The 21,660-nt window shown below is 45.2% G+C and overlaps 1 protein-coding gene across 1 annotated transcript in view; it reads right to left on the reverse strand.

Annotated features, from left to right (window-relative positions):
* Positions 1-4,952: 4,952 nt before the first annotated feature.
* The window catches only part of LOC130201668 (gastrula zinc finger protein XlCGF57.1-like), a 96,395-nt gene continuing 79,687 nt past the window's right edge, over positions 4,953-21,660 (reverse strand). Inside the window, exon 2 of the mRNA XM_056426758.1 lies at positions 4,953-5,062. The gene's annotated coding sequence lies outside the window, so the exon portion shown is untranslated. The remainder of the gene's footprint in view (positions 5,063-21,660) is intronic.

Raw genomic sequence — 21,660 nt, forward strand, 5'->3', positions numbered from 1 at the left:
ACTGGGGTCCCTCAAGGCTCAGTCGTGGGTCCCCTCCTCCTCTCTTTACTGTTGTCCCTCAAGGCTCTGTCCTGGGTCCCCTCCTCTTCTGTCATCAACTAATTCTCTCGGCTCTGTCATTTGCTCGCATGACATCAGGACAGCAGAAAGTCTCTACATCTTCCGCCGAAAATTAAAAACACATCTTCTCGACTATACCTTGAATAAAATAGATTAGCATTTCAGTGGCGCTTGAGGAGCACTATGGCATACTTATATTAAAGCAAATCTCAGGACTGCATTCTTTCATCTCACATTAATATTTTAAAAATCAGGCACATCTTGTCTCAAAAAGATGCAGAAAAATTAGTTCATAGTTGTTCGTTACTTCAAGACTGGATTACTGCAACTCCTTATTATCAGGCTGCTCTAATAAGTCTCCTTAGGTCCCCTCCAGTTGATCCAAGAATGGAGTTAGGGTTAGGAATGCCTATTCTCACTCAAACTAAGAACAGAGATCACATCACTCCTGCACTAGCTGCTCTGCACTGGCTCCCAGTAAAATCAAGAATCACTTTTAAAATTCTTCTCTTAACGTACACTAGCTTCTCTGCACTGGCTCCCAGTAAAATCAAGAATCACTTTTAAAATTCTTCTCTTAAATATTGAATCGGGTCAAAATGACCCGAAGGCAACACAAGGGTTAACGTACAAAGCCTTGATTGGTGATGCACCATCATATCTTAAATATACACTTTTTTTTATTAATCCAGGGTTTTTCCTGCATAGAGAAAATTTGGGCGCGCGCCATGTAGTTTTCCCGAGCGCCTATGACAAATCCCGAGCGCCTAAGGCAAAAAAAAAGTCCGCGATGGAAAAAAAACAAAACTGTTCATCACGTGCATGTCAGCGAATATGTTCTCAATAGTATGTTTCAAGGAGGCTACAGCCGAACCCTCGTTCTGTTTTGATCAATAGTAATGGAGTTCAGTGTTTCCCCGAGGGTTTACAGCTATCAGGGGCGGGACTAGGTGCCGCTAGCCATGTTAGTGCCCTGAGTTTAATTCTAACACTGAGGTGTGCTCACCCTGTTGCAGCCGTGATCACGGCTGAGCGGCAGGCGCCGGCATCGGAACTGAGCTGGGCGCGTGATAGTGGTGTGCTCACCTGTGTGTGCGGATGTGCGCGCATCACGGCAGAGCTTCGACAAGCTGCGGCGTGATCGCTTCTGTCGCTACGAATTTATAGAAGTGTTGGACTGGGGTAGGTGGGAAAATTGTTACAAGACGGGTCAGATTTACCCCTGTTCTAATTTGGTAGTGGTAACACTGGAGTTGATGGGCGTATCTTATTCTGGATCAATGCAGACTGTGAGGTCCGACGGCCAGCTGCTGATCACTCACTAAACAGCCCGACGATGCCGCGAATAGGGGCACCGAGACCATTTGACCCGGAAAAACCCTAATAATCCCCCAAGGGAAATTAGTTCTCTGCATTTAACCCATCCTTGAAGATTATTAAGGAGCGGTGGGCTGCAGTGATGCGCCGAGGGAAGCAACTGGGGTTCAGTGCCTTGCTCAGGACACTTCTCGACTTGCAACTAATGGGGAGAGCGGGGATCGAACTCCACAACCACCTTGTCATTGCAGGGCGGCCCTCTTACACTAGGCCACTGAGCTACAGCCGCCCCCAAGGAGCTTGTAGTACCATATTGCCCCATGTGAGAGCTGCGCTCACTAAATGTGAGACTACTTGTAGTTCCTAGAGTCTTAAAAAGTAGAATGGGAGCCAGAGCCTTTAGTTATCAAGCTCCTCTTTTATGGAACCAGCTTCACCTTCAGTCCGGGAGGCAGACACAGTCACCTCGTTTAAGAGTCGACTGAAGACTTTCCTCTTTGACAGAGCTTATAGTTAGGGCTGAATCAGGTTCACCTGGTCCAGCCCCTTGATATGCTGCAAGACATGGCGCGGCAGTGTCCAGTCGCCGTCGCGGCAGCTCCGCGGAGATTGTGCGCTCTTTTAGTTTTTGTGTTTATTTTAATATTTTCTTTGCCACAAACACATCGGCACTAACAACATCGACCAGCAGCACACTTTTGGACATAAACTTTCGCAAAACAAGGGTTTTGTCCACTTTTCCATCGATCCAAGCGTGGCGGCAGAGATCGTGCAGGCGAACCACAACAACAACAGTGGAGCCGCTACTACGGGAGCAGCGACGAAAAGCTTGTCGAGGAAAGCGGGCGGGTCGGAACAGACTGAGAGTTCAAGCCCACCGTCCACCTCTGCCCAGCATCCTTCTTGCTAACGTCAGTCTCTGGAAAATAAGATGGATGATTTTGGGGCAAGGATCGAATTCAGCGGGACATGCGAGTTGTAACATCTTTGTCTGGCGGAAACTTGGCTGACCCGCTGGTGCGGATCGAGTCATATGCCAACGAGTCCTTCTCTGTTTTCGTGCAGACAGAGCGGAAGAGTCTGGTAAATCTAGGGTGGAGGGGTCTGCTTCATGACGAACAACATGTGGTGCGATCCCAAGAACATTAAGACTCTTTCGTTCCTGCTCGCGAACCTGGAACATCTGGCGATCTCATACCGTCCATTCTACCTTCCCGGGAGTTCAGCTCGGTCATCACCACAGCCGTCTACATTTCCACCACAAGCGGACACCGGCGTAGCACTATCGGACCTACATGATGTGTTATGTCGGCATCAGAACAAATATCCCAGCGGCTGTGGTGGTGGCTGGGGACTTTAACAAAGGCAAACCTAAAAAGTCATGCGAACTTTCACCCAGCACATTCGTGTGCTACCAGAGGAAAAGCGTTGGACCACTGCTATACGCCATTCAAGAGGCTATAAGGCTGTCTCTCTCCCTCGTTAGGAAATCAGACCATGCCGCCATTTTCTGCTTCGGAGTATAAACAAAGGATCGCGGAAGCGGTAGTGACGAGCGTGTCACGGTGGTCTGACCAATCAGAGGCTGAGCTGGGGCGCTCTGGTATTGTAAACTGGGACATGATCAATCCAGTTCCAGTAGCGTCAGCGGTTCTGCGGAAGTAGCAATGAGCCTCATTAACTAGCAGCGGACACCATCGTCCCCACGGTAAGTTAGGGTCTTTCCTAATCAAAAGCCGTGGGTTGATAGATCCATCCATTGAAGCTGTGAGCGCCCGTACTGCTGCCTATAACTCCGGTCTTGTATCCGGCAACATGGGCAGTACAAGGCGGCGGTCTATGGACTGAGGAGGCGGTGAAGAGCCAAAGGAGGTACCGAGACAGAGTGGAATCACAGATGGAGCAGCGACACCAGGCGCCTATGGCAGGGCTACGGACTATCACAAACTGCAGAGCAGACCCAGCGCAATGGTGAGTGCCGGCGCATCCCTAGCGGACGACCTGAACTCATTTTATGCGGTTTGAGGCTAGCAACAACAGCGCTAGCTCGCCGGCTAACAACAACACCGTTAAGCGTAGCGAGGTGAGTTCTACCGCTGGGGATGAACACACTCTCTGTGACCGAGCACAGTGTGAGAGGGCTCTGTTGAGGGTGAACACCAGGAAAGCTGCAGGTCAGATGGCATATCTGGGCGGTACTGAACCTGTGCTAACCAGCTGGCTCAGTGTTCACCACAATATTCAACCTCTCCCTGGCTGGTCCGTGGTCCCGCCTGCTTCAAGAGATCCACTATTGTCCCTGTGCCCAGAATGCTTCTCCAGCATGTATGAATGACTACCGACCGGTGGCCCTCACCTCGGTGGTCATGAAATGCTTTGAGAGGCTGATAAAGGACTACATCTGCGCCTTCCTCCCTTCCTCCATGGACCCGCTGCAGTTTGCTTATCGCTTCAAACAGATCCACGGATGATGCTGTCTCCCAGGTACTGCTCACCTCACTCTCTCTTCTGGAGATCCAGAGGGCGCGCTATGTGTGTCTGCTGATCATTGATTATAGTTCAGCTTTCAACACCATGGTCCCCTGCAGACTGGCGGGCAAGCTGATTGAGCTGGGACTGAACACCCCCCTGTGTGCTTGGATCCTGGACTTCCTGACCGCCAGGCCACAGGTGGTCAGGGTGGGCAGATACACACCTCAAATCCCTCACCCTGAACACAGGATCCCCCCAGGGTTGCGTCCTCAGCCCCTACTGCTCCCTGTACACATGACTGTGTGGCCAGGTTCAGCTCAACACCATCATCAAGTTTGCGGATGACACAGTGGTGGTGGGCCTGATCTCCGACAACGAGAAGGCCTACCTGGAGGAAGTTGCTGATCTGTCACTCTGGTGCCAGGACAGCAGCCTCATCATGAATGTCACCAAAACTAAGGAGCTGATTGTGGACTTTAGGAAGGTACAACAACAGAGGACGTACTCACCACTGGGGATTAGCGGGACTACTGTGGAGAGGGTGAGCGGTATAAATACCTGGGGTCCACATCACCGAGGATCTGACATGGTCAACAAACACAGACACTCTGGTGAGAAAGGCAAGGCAGCGCCTCTACCACCTCAGGCAGCTGAGGAAATTTAAAGTTTCCCAGAGGATCCTTCAGTCCTTCTACTCTGGAGCTGTAGAGGCGTCCTGACAGGAAGCATCACAGCCTGGTTTGCAACTGCTCCGCTCAGGACAGGAAGGCTCTGCAGAGAGTAGTGCGTTCGGCTGGCGCACTATTGGGAACTACACTCCCACCCTGCAGGACTTGTACACCAGGAGGTGCAGAACCAGAGCGGCAGGATCATGAAGGATCCTCACCACCCCAACAACAGACTGTTTCAGCTGCTGCGGTCAGGCAGGCGCCTCGGTAGACACGCTGCAAGAACAGAGAGACTGAGGCGGGTTTCTTTCCTCAGGCCATCAGGATTGTGAACTCCGACCTCACCAGGACCCCCATAGACCACACAACTGCCCTCTTAAGCACACACACACACACACACACACACACTGTAAATATTGTGTTGTTTTTATTTGTAAATAGTGTGTACTTGTTGCCCTTGCACATTCCTGCTGAGCATTGCCACTTTCATTTCACTGCACACCCTGTGTGTGTATGTGACAAATAAAACATCTTGAATCTTGAATCTAGGTTTATAGCTGCTGGGGGACGTTTTAGGATGCACTGAGCACCTATCTCCTCTTTTTTTTCTCATAGGGATGGTTTCATCTCTCCATCACATTACTAACTCTGCTTTCTCCCCGGAGTCCTTTTGACTTCACGTCTCATGGGGTCATCGGACCCTATGAGACGGCATAGATCCTATCTGCCTGATGGATCATCGAGGTCTGGGTCGTGGAATTCCTGCCACCGACTACGCCACTGCCCTGTTGCGACTCAACGCCCACTGTTGAGACTCCGCCCTCCTCCTCCCCACGCCATACATCTGCCTGATGGATCGTGGAGGTCTCCATAAATGGAATATGCCTACTATGAAGTATTCATACTGCTGTCATATTCATTGAATGTATTTAAACTCTAAATCTGTCCTTCTGTACACGACCCACATCTATTGCACCTGTCCATCCTGGAGAGGATCCTCCTCTGTTCTCTCCTGAGTTTCTTCCTTTTTTCCCCACTGAAAGGGTTATTTTCATATCCGATCATTTGCAGGGCAGGGATGTCTGTGTACAGATTGTATGCTTTACTCGAGACAAATTTGTGAGGGTGGGCTATACAAATAGGCTGAATTGAATCGAATATTACTTATGGAATTACTGATGGTATTTTTGTAGTTTGACTTTCTTGAAGAAATGTTACTTTCTTTATTGTTCTGAGTTTGTACTCGTGGTTGAATTCACTTATTGTGGAGTCGATTTTGGATCTTTAACTAATTCACAGATTTGTCAGTGATATACTTATAACAGTTTAATATGAGATTCAAAAGATGTAAAAATGTGTCATTACTCTTTTCCACAGATGTCCAGCTTCGACGGGTGGTTAAAGAAGAGGTTCTTTCTGGGCAGCAGCAGGTCTGGAGCTCCAGTCTGAATAGTGCATCCAGAGCCCCACTGGTTAAAGAGACAGGATAACCTGAGGCCCCCCATTAAAGGGACCAAGAGGAACTCAGTAGGACCAGGAGAACCCTGAGCCCCCATTAAAAGAGGAACATGAGGGAACTCTGGACCAGTCAGGAGGAGCAGCTTCAAGGGGCTGGAGGAGGCTGGTCTCAAGTTCTCATTCACTCCTGTGAAGAGTGAAGCTGAAGAGAGCTCAGTCCTCTCAGCTTCATCAAAGACCTAAACTGAACAGATGGAAATAGAAGCTAATGGATATGATTGTGGAGGACCCAGAACCAGCCAGGAACACAGATCCAGATAGACCTCCAGATCTGGCGAGGAGACTGGAACTCTTCTGAACCAGATACTGATGGCTCCTGTTGATTGGAAGAAGACCAGAGAACCTCAATCAGGTTTAAACTCGTTGAATAATGATGAAGTTTCTGTCAGTGATTCAAAATGTAGTTCTAGTGAGAAACCATTAGGAAATTTTAAGAAACACATGCTAACTCACACAAGAGAGAAACCTTTCAGCTGCTCAGTCTGTAAAACATCTTTTACAAAGAGAGGAACTTTAAAGAGTCACATGTTAACTCACACAGGAGAGAAACCTTTCAGCTGCTCAGTCTGTAAAACATGTTTTGCACACAGGATAACTTTAAAGAGTCACATGTTCACTCACATACTGAAAAAACCTTTCAGCTGCTCAGTCTGTAAAACATGTTTTGCACACAGGATAACTAAAGAGACACATGATCACTCACACAGGAGAAAAACCTTTCAGCTGCTCAGTCTGTAAAGATCTTTTCCACAGGCGGGTCGTTGAAGACTCATGTTAACTCACACAGGAGAAACCTTTCAGCTACTCCAGTCTAAACATGTTTTGCACACACAAATTGTAAAGACTCACATGTTAACTCACACAGGAGAGAAACCTTTCAGCTGCTCAGTCTAAAACATGTTTTGCACACTGGAAATTTAAAGAGTCACATGTTAACTCACACAGGAGAGAAACCTTTCCAGCTGCTCAGTCCTGTAAAACATGTTTTGCACAGTGGAACTTTAAAGAAGAGTCACATGTTCACTCACACAGGAAGAAATACCTTTCAGCTGCTCTGTCTGTAAACATGTTTTACAGAGAACACTTTTAAAAAGTCACATGTTAAAACTCATGTTAACTCACACAGGAGAAACCTTTCAACTGCTCAGTCTGCTGTAAAATATCTTTTACACCTGAGCAGTCATTTTTAAAGACAGACATGTTAACTCACACACAGGAAGAAACCTTTCAGCTGCTCACTCTGTAAAATATCTTTTCCACCCAGGTAGTCATTTTAAAGACTCATGTTAACTCACACAGGAAAACCTTTCAGCTGCTCAGTCTGCTTAAAACATGTTTTGCACACAGTGGAAATTTAAAAGTCATGTTAACTCACACAGGAGAAACCTTTCAGCTGCTCAGTCTATAAAACATGTTTTTGCACACAGTGAAATTAAAAGAGTCACATGTTAACTCACACAGGAAGAAACCTTTCAGCTGCTCAGTCTGTAAAACATGTTTTGCACACAGTGACTTTAAAAGAGTCACATGTTAACTCACACAGGAAAACCTTTCAGCTGCTCAGTCTGTAAAACATGTTTTACAGAGAGGAACTTTTAGTCATTTAAAGTACATGTTAACTCCACACAGGAGAGAAACCTTTCAGCTGCTCAGTCTGTAAAAGATCTTTTACACTGAGCAGTCATTTAAAAGGACACATATTAACTCACACGGAAGAAACCTTTCAGCTACTCCTCTGAAATACTCTTTTCCAAAATCTTTTCAAGTCATTTGCTGGGTAGTCATTTAAGACTACATGTTAACTCACACAAGAGAGAACTCATTTTAGTTGTTTTGGTAAAGTTGACCTTTCAACATGCTCCTCTTAAAACATCTTGTCATTTGACATGTTCTCCTCTATAAAGACATCATGTCAACTCGGATGTTTCTCCTATGAAGACATGTCAACATGTTCCTCCCTCTATAAAGACCACTGTCAACATGTTCTCCTCTATGAGGCATCATGTCAACATGTTCTCCTCTATGAAGCCATCCTATCAACATGTTCTCCTCATAGACATCATGTCAACATGTTCTGCTCTATAAAGACATCAAGTGTCAACATGTTCTCTATGAAGACATCATGTCAACTGTATTATCTCTATGAAGACATCATGTCAACATGTTCTCCTCTATGAAGACATCATGTCAACATGTTCTCGATAAAGACATCATGTCAACATGTTCTCCTCTCTGAAGACATCATGTCAACATGTTCTCCTCTATGAAGACATCATGTCAACATGTTCTCCTCTATGAAGACATCATGTCAACATGTTCTCTATGAAGACATCATGTCAACATGTTCTCCTCCATGAAGACATCATGTCAACATGTTCTCCTCTATGAAGACATGTCAACATGTTCTCCTCCATGAAGACATGTCAACATGTTCTCCTCTTTGAAGACAGCATGTCAACATGTTCTCCTCTATGAAGACATCATGTCAACATGTTCTCTATAAAGACATCATGTCAACATGTTCTCCTCTATGAAGACATCATGTCAACATGTTCTCCTCCATGAAGACATCATGTCAACATGTTCTCTATGAAGACATCATGTCAACATGTTCTCCTCTATGAAGACATGTCAACATGTTCTCCTCCTACACATGAAGACATCAGCATCGCCAGTTCAACCCATCCAGTGGAATCTAGTCTTTGGCTTTTATTTTCTACACATGTGAGACGTTCAAAGTCCAGCTGGCCCTGAACGCAGCACAGCCCAGTAATGAGAGCCGTTGGCTCCTGCTGAGCTTCACTGTTGATTTTGAGACATTATTCATGACTTTTTAAGCCCCGTTCTGGAGTCAGTTCTAAGATCTTTGAACATTCAACAGATACTTGATACTCTTTTTGATTGTTCTCATTAAATCACACTAGGTCCCTCATCTTAGCCAAGAGCTACACATTATAATACATATGTGTCTCATACTCACTTCATCAGAACATGTTGCTATGCATTAGTTACAGATCATCTTTGGTCAGTTTTACGTCATCTATAATTTTTACCTACATGTTGCAGGTTACTTTAATATTAATAGTAAAACCCTCAGAATGAAGTTTGAGCAGGAGACAGAATAATATGAACGTCCAAAGATCACAAAAGATGGAACACGTGACGTCAGAGACGATCTGAGACTTTTCAGTTATTATAAACACAAAACACGCGTTACCTTGATGCTCCATGGAGCGGCTCCCTGCTGTGACCACCGTCAGGAATGTGTGTGTGCTGTGAGGAGGAGGAGGAGGAACAACACCCCCCCCCCCCCTCAACTTGCTGTCTCCCCCTTGTGGTTGCTGTTGGGACTGCAGCTCATGGACTGGAGAGTTGAATTTCAATTCAAGAGACAGTGTGCGAGATTTATCGGCATCTCGTGGTGATGAGGCTGCAGATAACAGCACCAGCAAGACCCCCCCCCCCCCTCCCCCTCCTCAGGCAGCAGAGAAGACCAAAACACTCTAATAAACATTAAACTTCAGGCCGACTGCTTCTGTCTCAGCTTGTTTGTAAAATAAATAAAATAATCTTGTGTGCACCTTGATAGCGCTCTATAGTCCCACATGTGTCTCTTGAGCCAGTGTAAGGCCACCAGGTACAGGTGGGGTCAGCTGGGTGAAGGTGACACAAGATGTGCTCATGAATATGATTCCTGCGCTGCCGTTTAATGGAGGAGAAATGTATTTTGTGTGTCCCTGAATTCCAAAGTCATATAACTCTACTTTGCTATACTTCACACACATGTGCACTGTGTTCACTGTTTTATTTCCTCTCAATGTTTTAACCTTGGTAGCATATTTTTAAGAAACAACATATTGACATGACTTTTCTATTTCGCTGTTTTTCATGTTGTCCGTTCAGAAATTAAATGTACAGAAGAAGCCTGTTTATTCCTGGAGTGTTGAAAAATTGGTTCAATGTTGTTCTTCCATATTTGTCCCAGTTTGTAAGCAGCTGCTGCTGCTGGTTTTTCTTTTCAAACTAAATATGTGTGTTCATGATAAATGTTTAAATGGTTGCTTAAGAAAGTTACATTTATAATTTGCATGTTAAATGAATATTCTTCATTTATGAAATGTATTTTTCACTGGTTTGATTTCCTCTGTTACATCCAGATTATGGTAATTAAATGAAATCAACAAATATTAAGCATATCTTTGTGGTTACTTGCAGTTCATGATTTGATTAAATTATATAACCCAAAGATGCAAAAAGGCAAAATTCGCAGAGCCGAAACGCCGCCAGGAAAGATTTGCGTCTACTCGCAACCACTGCAGCGTCTCGTTGAGACGCTTTTGGTGTGAACACCAAAATAGATATTATCTCATAATAGATAGTATCTCATAATTATGACTTGGCATCTCATTAATATGAGATTTGAAGAAGACCTCTGATTGGTCGACAAATCATAAACAAAACATCTGATTGCGCGACAGCCGAGATTCTTGGCGACTTACCAGGTGTTACCTCCTTGAGTTCTACCATTGCCCTTCAAAACAAGAGCTCAACATTGAGCTTTAATAATAATGATAACACGTGATGACTCACACATGTCTGCTAGTTTTGTTTTGCAAGTTATTTTTGTGATCTTGAAAAGATATTCAGTGCAAAACAGGTTAATTGCAGCCACAATAAGCTATTTTTTGCCAAATGTTTGTTATTTTTTGCACAGATAGAACTGTATTTGTAATCAAATAAAGTGATTAAAAACTTGTATCAGTTTTTCATCTGTTGGAGCAAACTGGTTAAATTATAAAATGTCAAAGAATTCATATACTGCATGTAGTGCCCCCGTTACCTGTTTAACGTGGGCCACTACTGGCTGCTCATTGCCGAAGGTTTAGCCGCGTTTTAGTAAGACCAAGAGTCCCGATCATTTCTCCTGTGGTTTTATTCACAATCATTAATTTCGTAGGAGACCTGGCTCACATTCCGACGGTCAAAAACTGTTTGGTCTCGTCAATAAGCAACACCTGGCCTCCCACTTCACCTCATTAAGTAGGGACAAACAACACCTTACAGCAAACTTGCCCCACCTAGAGGTGGGATGTCCAAAATAACAATAACATAAGAAAATGGCTCTACACACGGACTAATTGTTTCTGTGGCGCACAAAACAATTAATCATACATTATATAAAGACCATTACAACAGAAAATAAAACAAAAGTACCCCCTAAAACAGACTTTCATAATAACTTCCTATAACCCTAATGAGGCACCGTGTATGGTTCTGGGATTTGCCTTTATTGGTCACTTGCCTCACAAAGAAGACAAATGTTTGTCACTGGGCTCTCAATTATGCTTGTCTTGGTTTGCAGACAAACAGAGCACTTGATAGTTCTTTCTTATCAGGAAATGTCTTTAGAACTCTTCCAGAGTAACCAGGAACTTCATTGGAGCTGTAGCATCTGCTACAAGTACAATGTCTCCATTCAGATTCAAGATTCAAGATTCAAGATGTTTTATTTGTCACATACACACACAGGGTGTGCAGTGAAATAAGTGGCAATGCTCAGCAGGAATGTGCAAGGCAACAAGTACACACTATTTACAATAAAAACAACACAATATTTACAGTAAGTGTGTGTGTGTGTGTGTGTGTGTGTGTGTGTGTGTGTGTGTGTGTGCCTAAGAGGGGCAGTTGTGTGGGTCTATGTGGGGTCCTGGTGAGGTCGGAGTTCACAGTCCTGATGGCCTGAGGAAAGAAACTCCGTCTCAGTCTCTCTGTTCTTGCAAGCGTGACTACGGAGGCGCCTGCCTGACGCAACAGCTGAAACAGTCTGTTGTTGGGGTGGTGAGGATCCTTCATGATCCTGCGGCTCTGGTTCTGCACCTCCTGGTGTACAAGTCCTGCAGGGTGGGAGTGTGGTTCAATAGTGCGTTCAGCCGACACTTTTCTCTCTGAAACCTTCCTGTCCTGGCGGACAGTTGCCAAAGCAGGCTGTGATGCTTCCAGACTGGACGCTCTCTACAGCTCAGAGTAGAAGGACTGAAGGATCCTCTGGGAAACTTTAAATTTCCTCAGCTGCCTGAGGTGGTAGGCGCTGCCTTGCCTTTCTCACCAGAGTGTCTGTGTTTGTTGACCATGTCAGATCCTCGGTGATGTGGACTCCCAGGTATTTATACCCGCTCACCCTCTCCACAGTAGTCGTTAATCTCCAGTGGTGAGTCGTCCTCTGTTGTTGTACCCTCCTAAAGTCCACAATCAGCTCCTTAGTTTTGGTGACATTCATGATGAGGCTGTTGTCCTGGCACCAGAGTGACAGATCAGCAACTTCCTCCAGGTAGGCCTTCTCTAAATGGGTTGTCGGAGATCAGGCCCACCACCACTGTGTCATCCATAAACTTGATGATGGTGTTGGAGCTGAACCTGTACACAGTCATGTGTGTACAGGGAGTACAGTGGGGGCTGAGGACGCAACCCTGGGGATCCTGTGTTCAGGGTGAGGATTTGGAGGTGTGTCTGCCCACCTGACCACCTGTGGCCTGGCGGTCAGGAAGTCCAGGATCAAGCACACAGGGGTGTTCAGTCCCAGCTCAATCAGCTTGCCGGCCAGTCTGGAGGGGACTATGGTGTTGGTTGAACTATAATCAATGAACAGCAGTCTCACATAGCCCCCTTCTGGCTGTCCAGATGAGAAAGTGTGGTGTGCAGTACCTGGGAGACAGCATCATCTGTGGATCTGTTTGGGCGATAAGCAAACTGCAGCGGGTCCATGGAGGAAGGGAGGAAAGGCGCAGATGTGATCCTTATCAGCCTCTCAAGCATTTCATGACCACGGTGAGGGCCACCGGTGGTAGTCATTCATACATGCTGGAGAAGCATTCTTGGGCACAGGGACAATAGTGGATCTCTTGAAGCAAGCGGGGACCACGGACTCAGCCAGGGAGAGGTTGAATATTGTGGTGAACACTGGAGCTAGCTGGTTGTACGGGTCTTCAGTACTCGCCCAGATATAACATCTGGACCTGCAGCTTTCCTGGTGTTCACCCTCAACAGAGCACTCCTCACACTGTGCTCGGTCACAGAGTGTGTGTTCATCCCAGCGGTAGAACTCACCTCGGCTACGCTAACGGTGTTGTTGTTAGCAATGACTAGCGCTGTTGTTGCTAGCCTCAACCGTGCATAAAATGAGTTCAGGTGCGTCCGCTGGGATGCGTCGGCACTCACCATAGCGGGGTCTGCTCTGGTGGTCTGTGATAGTCCGTAGCCCTGCCATAGGCGCCTGGTGTCGCGCTGCTCCATCTGTGATTCCACTCTGTCTCGGTACCTCCTTTTGGCTTCCTTCCGCCCTCCTCAGTCCATAGACCGCTGCCTTGTACTCGTCCATGTTGCGGATACAAGACCCGGAGTTATAGGCAGCAATGCAGGCGTTCACAGCTTCCGGATGGATCTATCAACCCGGCTTTTGGCTGGGGAAAGTCACCCTTATGACACAAAACGCATACAATGTATGCTGCCATACAGAGGAAAGTAACCACGGTGACATTGTTTCTGCAGACAACATACATTGACACGAAGGAATGGGTTACTTTGGGTCAATTAGAATTTACATGGGCCGTGACATAATTAAAAAATCGCTAGATGGCGCTCTTGATTCATTTATTGAATTGCTGAGACTTAGTGACCATTAGACTGTTGATTTCAATGGGCCAATGGGAATTTATTATTTTATTATTTGTTTATTTATTTTTTGGTCATTTTTGAAAAAACTTGATATAGTATACAACAGGAGACACTTTTCAAGGATTAGATTGGTTTAGCTAGCTAGCATGCTGCTAACGGAGAGTTAGCTTTCTGAAGGTCTACAGACTTGTGCTGAGAGTATATTTGTTCAGGGCATCCATGACCATCTGGGGTTCTAATTTCCCAGCATTTTGGAGCTTGTTGAAAAATCGCTAATTAGCCACATGCTACTATCATGGCAGAGAGTCAATTGGCATACACGGCGGCCCATGAGATGTCATGCCAAATGACACAGTTCATTAAACTTGTGTCATTTGGCATACACTTTATGGGCGACGAGTATCGAAATGACCCTGGTTATTAAGGGATTTCACCTGTTTTGTACCCAGAAAAGGTGTCCCAAATCCTGGGTACTTGCATGCTAAATTGACCATGGTCCTCCCACACAGAGATCAGTTGGAGTTAGTAGTTCAGGGCATCAAGTGACACTGATTATTTTAGGGGGATTTCTCCTGTTTTGTACCCAGAAAAGGTGCCCAAATCCTGGCCAAAGTTAGGGTAAATTGGCATACACGGCCGGCCCATGAAGATGTATGCCAAATGACACAGTTCATTAAACTGTGTCATTTGGCATACACTTTCATCAGACTTGACATAGCTATGTCAATGACACTGGTTATTTTAAGGGGATTTCTCCTGTGTTGTACCCAGGAAAGGTGCTTCAAGTCCTGGGTACTTTTAGTGACATTTTACCTGTTTTGTACCCAGGAAAGGTGCTTCAAGTCCTGGGTACTTTTAGTGACATTTCACCTGTGTTGTACCCAGGAAAGGTGGCTCAAGTCCTGGAAGTACTTGTATAACAATGTCACCATGGTGCTCATTGTCTTCATTTGATAAAAGGGGTCACCAGAATTAAAAGCGGCCGAATTAAAGTGCACTATCACGGGGTGCCGGGCAGTGGACCCGACCCGATTGACCCATTTTGGGGCGTTTTGGAGGCGTTTGAAGCGAAAGTTTGAATCCGACTTTCGATGCTTTCCCTGGGAGAAGCGGATCCACCGACCCGCCGAATTGGCTCCAGACCGAGACCTTTAATTCGGCATATGGGGCGTGATGTGTGCTGTCGGATTTCCAATCACTTTTGCGCGGCAGTTGAAAATCTCAAATACCTCGCGGCGGAGGGCACTTTAAGCGGTTTCGAGTCCGATGGCGGACACTTTCTTCAACCCCGCAGCTGGTCACCCGGACCCGCTGTGGAAAAGAACTTCCAGCCGAATTAAAAGGCCATGTCCTGGCTCTATAATTCAGCTCTATTTTCAAAGTCTGGCGTCGATTTTCGATCACTTTTGGCGGATTGAAAATCTTGCATGTATATAATAATGTAATGTACCTTGCGGTGTCACTCATCAGTCTTCTATTGACCCTGGTACTTTTAGTGACATTCCTGTGTTGTACCCAGGAAAGGTGCTTCAAGTCCTGGGTACTTGTGTAATAATGTGACCATGGCGGAAGGATTTAAGTGACAACATCCGGTTTTGCAAAGTTAGCGAAAAGAACCACGTGAAACAACATCCATTTTTAAAAATAAGATGTCGACAAATCATATACGAACATATAAAAGTAAACAATTAACTGATTTTGTATCTTTATAGATCGTTTCTGAGATTTAGCTTAAATTATGCTAACATTAAAACATGTTTACTGGACCAAGGAAGAGTTTATAAAAATAAGTCAGACTTTGTATGTTAAAAAGTCCTGTAGAAGATTTCCCAAGAGTTACAGGAAATGAATAATGCAGATGTGTTCCATACATATCTGAAATTCTAATAGCAATCAAACAATTTTAATGTATCAATTAGGACATTTTTCAAAGTAAAAGTCCTAAATGTTTAAAGAAATCGGTAATTTCTTTAATGTTTGAGGTGCTTTATATATGTATTTCCTCATAGTCCTCGGCAATAATGCTACACAATAAATAGAATGCTTCAATCGACACCGTGATCGGTATTATCGGATCGGCAGATACTGATTTCAGTGATCGGTATTATCGGTGATCGGCAGATACTGATTTCAGTGAAAGGTGATCGGCACCAAAAACCTGATCGGTGCATCTCTAGTGTTTACCTGTCAATATGTCTACATAGTGTTCACTAGGCTCAAGGGATGGCTCGCGTTGCTTAATTTGTAAAAATAGTTTTCATTCATATTTATCCAGTCTGACATAAATCTGAAGTGGTGGTGTCATGAAGAGATGTGTTGTATGGCTAATGTCTGCCTTTTTTTCTTCTTTTTTCCAGGAGAATGGACCCAATGTCAACTGGAAGTTATTTTTATTCATATAGTTTGTTTTCCTAGTATATTCACAAAAGCTCAGGAGTAGACGTATGAACCTGTGCACAAACATCCATCACATAGAGACATGAGAACTAACTAACTTGCTCGCTCACACATACATTCTGTTATGTAAATGTATTTGCATTTTAAAAGCAGCTGGAATTGTTATTTTATAGATTTTTTTTGTTCAAAAGGAACTATGTTGCTCGTATTTTTAAAAATATATTTACTTGATGTTATAAGCATTTGTTCATGGGACCTAAATGTTGTATTAATAAATATAATTTACAACAGCAATGACATTTTTGTGTTATCCTTTCGCATTACACCATACTGTTCATTTTGAACAGTGTGTTTAGATTAATGTATATTTCCACTTTTGATTTGTATTTCCATCACAAGTTAGGTCTTAAATTTTATTCAAACGTGGTCTTAAAAAGTCTTAAATTTCACTTGTTTATTCCTGTAGACACCCTGTTTATTGTTTGAGACATTCTAGATATGTTTTTCCTCAGTCCCAGGCAATGACTGATGCAGATGTGTTAAGGATGTCCCTGACTTCCATTACTCTGGCAATCAAACAATTTTACTGTCACAATTAGGAGATTTTTTAAAGTAAATTTCCTAAATTTTTACAAGAAATCGGTGGAGAACCACTGCCCCAGACCAGTGGAGAACCATCTGTCTCAACTGACAAAGATTTTAACAAAGTTAATGTAATAATGTTTGTTTGATCTTTGATAAAGTAATGTGGGTTAAGATGCATATAATTTAATTAAATGGATTTATTTCATAATATTTAAAATACATTTGCATATATATTTATACATTTATATAAGTACACTTAAATAAACAAATGCAAAGACAGTTATTTAACAATATATTCTGTAGTAGTTGGAATTATACCGTGTTACAGTTACAACCGGCCCTTTGAGGGCAGCCATGAGGCTGATGTGCCCACGGTGAAAATGAGTTTGACACCCCTGCTCTAGACCTTTCTTCAGCATTTGACACATTGAACCACCAGATCCTTATTTCCTCCCTTCATGACCTGGTATCTCAGGCACTGTACTCTCACTCTTCCCATCCAACCTCAACGACCGCACTTACCGGGTAACTTGGAGAGGATCTGTGTGTGAACCTTGGCCTCTCACTACTGGGGTCCCTCAAGGCTCCCTCCTGGGTCCCCTCCTCTTCCCCTCACTACTGGCATCCTTCAAGGCTCCGTCCTGGGTCCCCTCCTCTTCCTCTTCCTCTCACAACTTGGGTCCCTCAAGGCTCTGTCCTGGTTCTCCTCTTCCTCTCACTACTGGGGTCCCTCAAGGCTCAGTCGTGGGTCCCCTCCTCCTCTCTTTACTGGGGTCCCTCAAGGCTCAGTCGTGGGTCCCCTCCTCCTCTCTTTACTGTTGTCCCTCAAGGCTCTGTCCTGGGTCCCCTCCTCTTCTGTGTTCACTAATTCTCTCGGCTCTGTCATTTGCTCGCATGACATCAGGACAGCAGAAAGTCTCTACATCTTCCGCCGAAAATTTAAAACACATCTTCTCCGACTATACCTTGAATAAAAATAGATTAGCATTTCAGTGGCACTTGAGTTGCACTATGGCATTACTTATATCAAAGCAAATCTCAAGGACTGCATTCTTTCATCTACGTAATATTTTAAAAATCAGGCACATCTTGTCTCAAAAAGATGCAGAAAAATTGGTTCACGCGTTCGTTACTTCAAGACTGGATTACTGCAACTCCTTATTATCAGGCTGCTCTAATAAGTCTCTTAGGTCCCTCCAGTTGATCCAGAATGGGTTAGGGTTAGGGTGCCCTATTCTCACTAAAACTAAGAACAGAGATCACATCACTCCTGCACTAGCTGCTCTGCACTGGCTCCCAGTAAAATCAAGAATCACTTTTAAAATTCTTCTCTTAACGTACACTAGCTTCTCTGCACTGGCTCCCAGTAAAATCAAGAATCACTTTTAAAATTCTTCTTGCACCATCATATCTTAAATATACACTTTTTTTATTAATCCAGGGTTTTTCCTGCATAGAGAAAATTTGGGCGTGTTAAATTGATTCACTAAATTTTCCCTTTAATTTAAAAATTTTTTGAAATTAAAAAAAAAACCCCCCAAAAAAAGGAAGTTGGGAAAAATTTTTTTTCCCCCCGGCGGAATTAAATTTTGGGGGAAAACAAAAAGGGGGGGGAATTGGTTCCAAAAATCCCCAAAGGGCCAAAACCCCGGAAATGAAAAATTAGGGGTTAAAAGGTACCCGGCTTTTTAAAACCGAAATGTCTTTTCCCTTGGGAAAAGGGGAAAAAAAGGGGGGGAATTTTAAACCCCCTAAAACCGGTAATTTTTAAAAATTTTTTTTGGGGGGACGCAAATATTTAGGCCAACTGAAGTGATTATTGGTAATCCGGGGTGGGGAAATGCTCCGGAAAGAAATCAAGTTTGGGCTCGATTACTCTGACTTCACCATCCGACCCCGTGGACCCCAAACTTAAGCACTGCCCTGAGTTAAAACCATTATGCCGAATTTTTTCGTTTCGGACCCCTGGTGGTATACTTTTTTTTTTTTTTCCGTTTATACCACCAGGGGCCCGAAACGGAAAAAAAATTGTTAGAGGGTTTTAACTCAGGGATGGGTGCTTAAGTGTGGGTGCACGGGGTCGGAGGGTGAGCAAGGTCATGGAGTAAGCTCCAGAGGCCCCACAGACCAATTGCATTTTGCCTTTTGTCCCCCCGGTGACAGTCACTGTCCCCCAATCCTCCCTGGTTCTTTGACTCACACTTACCCCAGTATAGTCACTCCTGGTGGTCCGGCCTTGTATGTGATGTATGCCTGGTGACCCTCACTGTCCCCCAATCCTCCCTGGATCTTTGACTGACATTTACCCCAGTATAGTCACTCCTGGTGGTCCGGCCTTGGAGGGAATGTATGCCTGGTGACCCTCACTGTCCCCCAATCCTCCCTGGATCTTTGACTCACATTTACCCAAGTAAAGTCACTCCTGGTGGTCCGGCCTTGTATGTGATGTATGCCTGGTGACCCTCACTGTCCCCCAATCCTCCCTGGATCTTTGACTGACATTTACCCCAGTATAGTCACTCCTGGTGGTCCGGCCTTGGAGGGAATGTATGCCTGGTGACCCTCACTGTCCCCCAATCCTCCTGGATCTTTGACTCACATTTACCCAAGTAAAGTCACTCCTGGTGGTCCGGCCTTGTATGTGATGTATGCCTGGTGACCCTCACTGTCCCCCAATCCTCCCTGGATCTTTGACTGACACGTACCCCAGTATAGTCACTCCTGGTGGTCCGGCCTTGTATGTGATGTATGCCTGGTGACCCTCACTGTCCCCCAATCCTCCCTGGATCTTTGACTCACATTTACCCAAGTAAAGTCACTCCTGGTGGTCCGGCCTTGTATGTGATGTATGCCTGGTGACCCTCACTGTCCCCCAATCCTCCCTGGATCTTTGACTCACATTTACCCCAGTATAGTCACTCCTGGTGGTCCGGCCTTGGAGGGAATGTATGCCTGGTGACCCTCACTGTCCCCCAATCCTCCCTGGATCTTTGACTCACATTTACCCCAGTATAGTCACTCCTGGTGGTCCGGTCTTGGAGGGAATGTATGCCTGGTGACCCTCACTGTCCCCCAATCCTCCCGGGTCTTTGACTCACATTTACCCCAGTATAGTCACTCCTGGTTGTCCGGTCTTGGAGGGAATGTATGCCTGGTGACCCTCACTGTCCCCCAATCCTCCCGGGTCTTTGACTGACATTTACCCCAGTATAGTCACTCCTGGTGGTCCGGCCTTGTATGTGATGTATGCCTGGTGACCCTCACTGTCCCCCAATCCTCCCTGGATCTTTGACTGACACGTACCCCAGTATAGTCACTCCTGGTGGTCCGGTCTTGGAGGGAATGTATGCCTGGTGACCCTCACTGTCCCCCAATCCTCCCGGGTCTTTGACTGACATGTACCCCAGTATTGTCACTCCTGGTGGTCCGGCCTTGTATGTGATGTATGCCTGGTGACCCTCACTGTCCCCCGATCCTCCTGGATCTTTGAGAGGGGAATTTGACTAAAATGTACCCCAGTATTGTCACTCATGGTGGTCCGGCCTAGTATGTGATGTATGCCTGGGGATTTGACTAACATTTACCCAGAAGAGGTGCCCAAAACCTGGGTACTTTGAGTGACATGTTACCTGTTGTGTACCCAGGAAAGGTGGCTCAAGTCCTGGGTACTTTGAGTGACATGTTACCTGTTGTGTACCCAGGAAAGGTGGCTCAAGTCCTGGGTACTTTGAGTGACATGTTACCTGTTGTGTACCCAGGAAAGGTGGCTCAAGTCCTGGGTACTTTGAGTGACATGTTGCCTGTTGTGTACCCAGGAAAGGTGGCTCAAGTCCTGGGTACTTTGAGTGACATGTTACCTGTTGTGTACCCAGGAAAGGTGGCTCAAGTCCTGGGACTTTGAGTGACATGTTACCTGTTGTGTACCCAGGAAAGGTGGCTCAAGTCCTGGGTACTTTGAGTGACATGTTACCTGTTGTGTACCCAGGAAAGGTGGCTCAAGTCCTGGGTACTTTGAGTGACATGTTACCTGTTGTGTACCCAGGAAAGGTGGCTCAAGTCCTGGGTACTTTTATCGTAATGTGACCATGGTTCTCCTGGTACTTTTAGTGACATTTTACCAGGAAAGGTGGTCCCATAAAGGACCAGGGCATCCATGGCTGTCTGGCGTTTCATTTTCAAGCATTTTGGACGTTTTAAATGCTAAACCGGAAGTTACATGCTAGACCGGAAGTGCCGAAAGTACCTCTTATGAAGGGTCTAGAGGTTAGTTCTTTGAGTATGTTAGTCACGCCACCCTGGGGACTCTGTGGTTTCAATTTCAAGCATTTTGGAGCATGTTGAAAAATCGCTAGAAGCCACATGCTAATCAGTAGCCAAGCCTTCTAAAACTTTTAAAAAAGTGAATATTGCGAATAAAAATACGGGGCCAAGTACCATGGACTCAGACCACTTTCACTGATGTGCACCTAGGAGGAATCGCCGCGATCCTGGGTAGTTTTCTTGCAAATTGACCATCTTCCTCCCGTAGTAGAGCCAAAGTTAGGGTAAATTGGCATACACGGCCGGCCCATGAAGGTGTATGCCAAATGACACAGTTTAATACATGGGTCATTTATGCCCCCTGGGGCGAAAACTGGGATGGGGGGATTGGATACATTGTAATACATTTTAAAAAACATAACTCTGCGATCAAGGTCAGAATTGAAATCTTTTTTTCCCCGATGTGCGGAACACTGTGAGCCATTTTTGATTTTGCGTCAAAAGGCTCCCAAATGAGCCCCAAGTTTTTCCCCCGACAAAAAAAAGTATGCCTCGTGACCCGGGGGGAAAAATGGTTAGGAAAGACCCTAACTTTTTCCGTGGGGACGAGGGGCCCCTGCGTTGTTATGAGGTACTTCGCTTGACGCCACTGGAACTGGGTTGGATCATGTCCCAGTCGACACCAGAGCGGGCTCAGCCCCTGATTGGTCAG

This window comes from Pseudoliparis swirei, chromosome 11 (assembly GCF_029220125.1).
Source record: "Pseudoliparis swirei isolate HS2019 ecotype Mariana Trench chromosome 11, NWPU_hadal_v1, whole genome shotgun sequence".
Classification (NCBI taxonomy): Eukaryota; Metazoa; Chordata; class Actinopteri; order Perciformes; family Liparidae; genus Pseudoliparis; species Pseudoliparis swirei.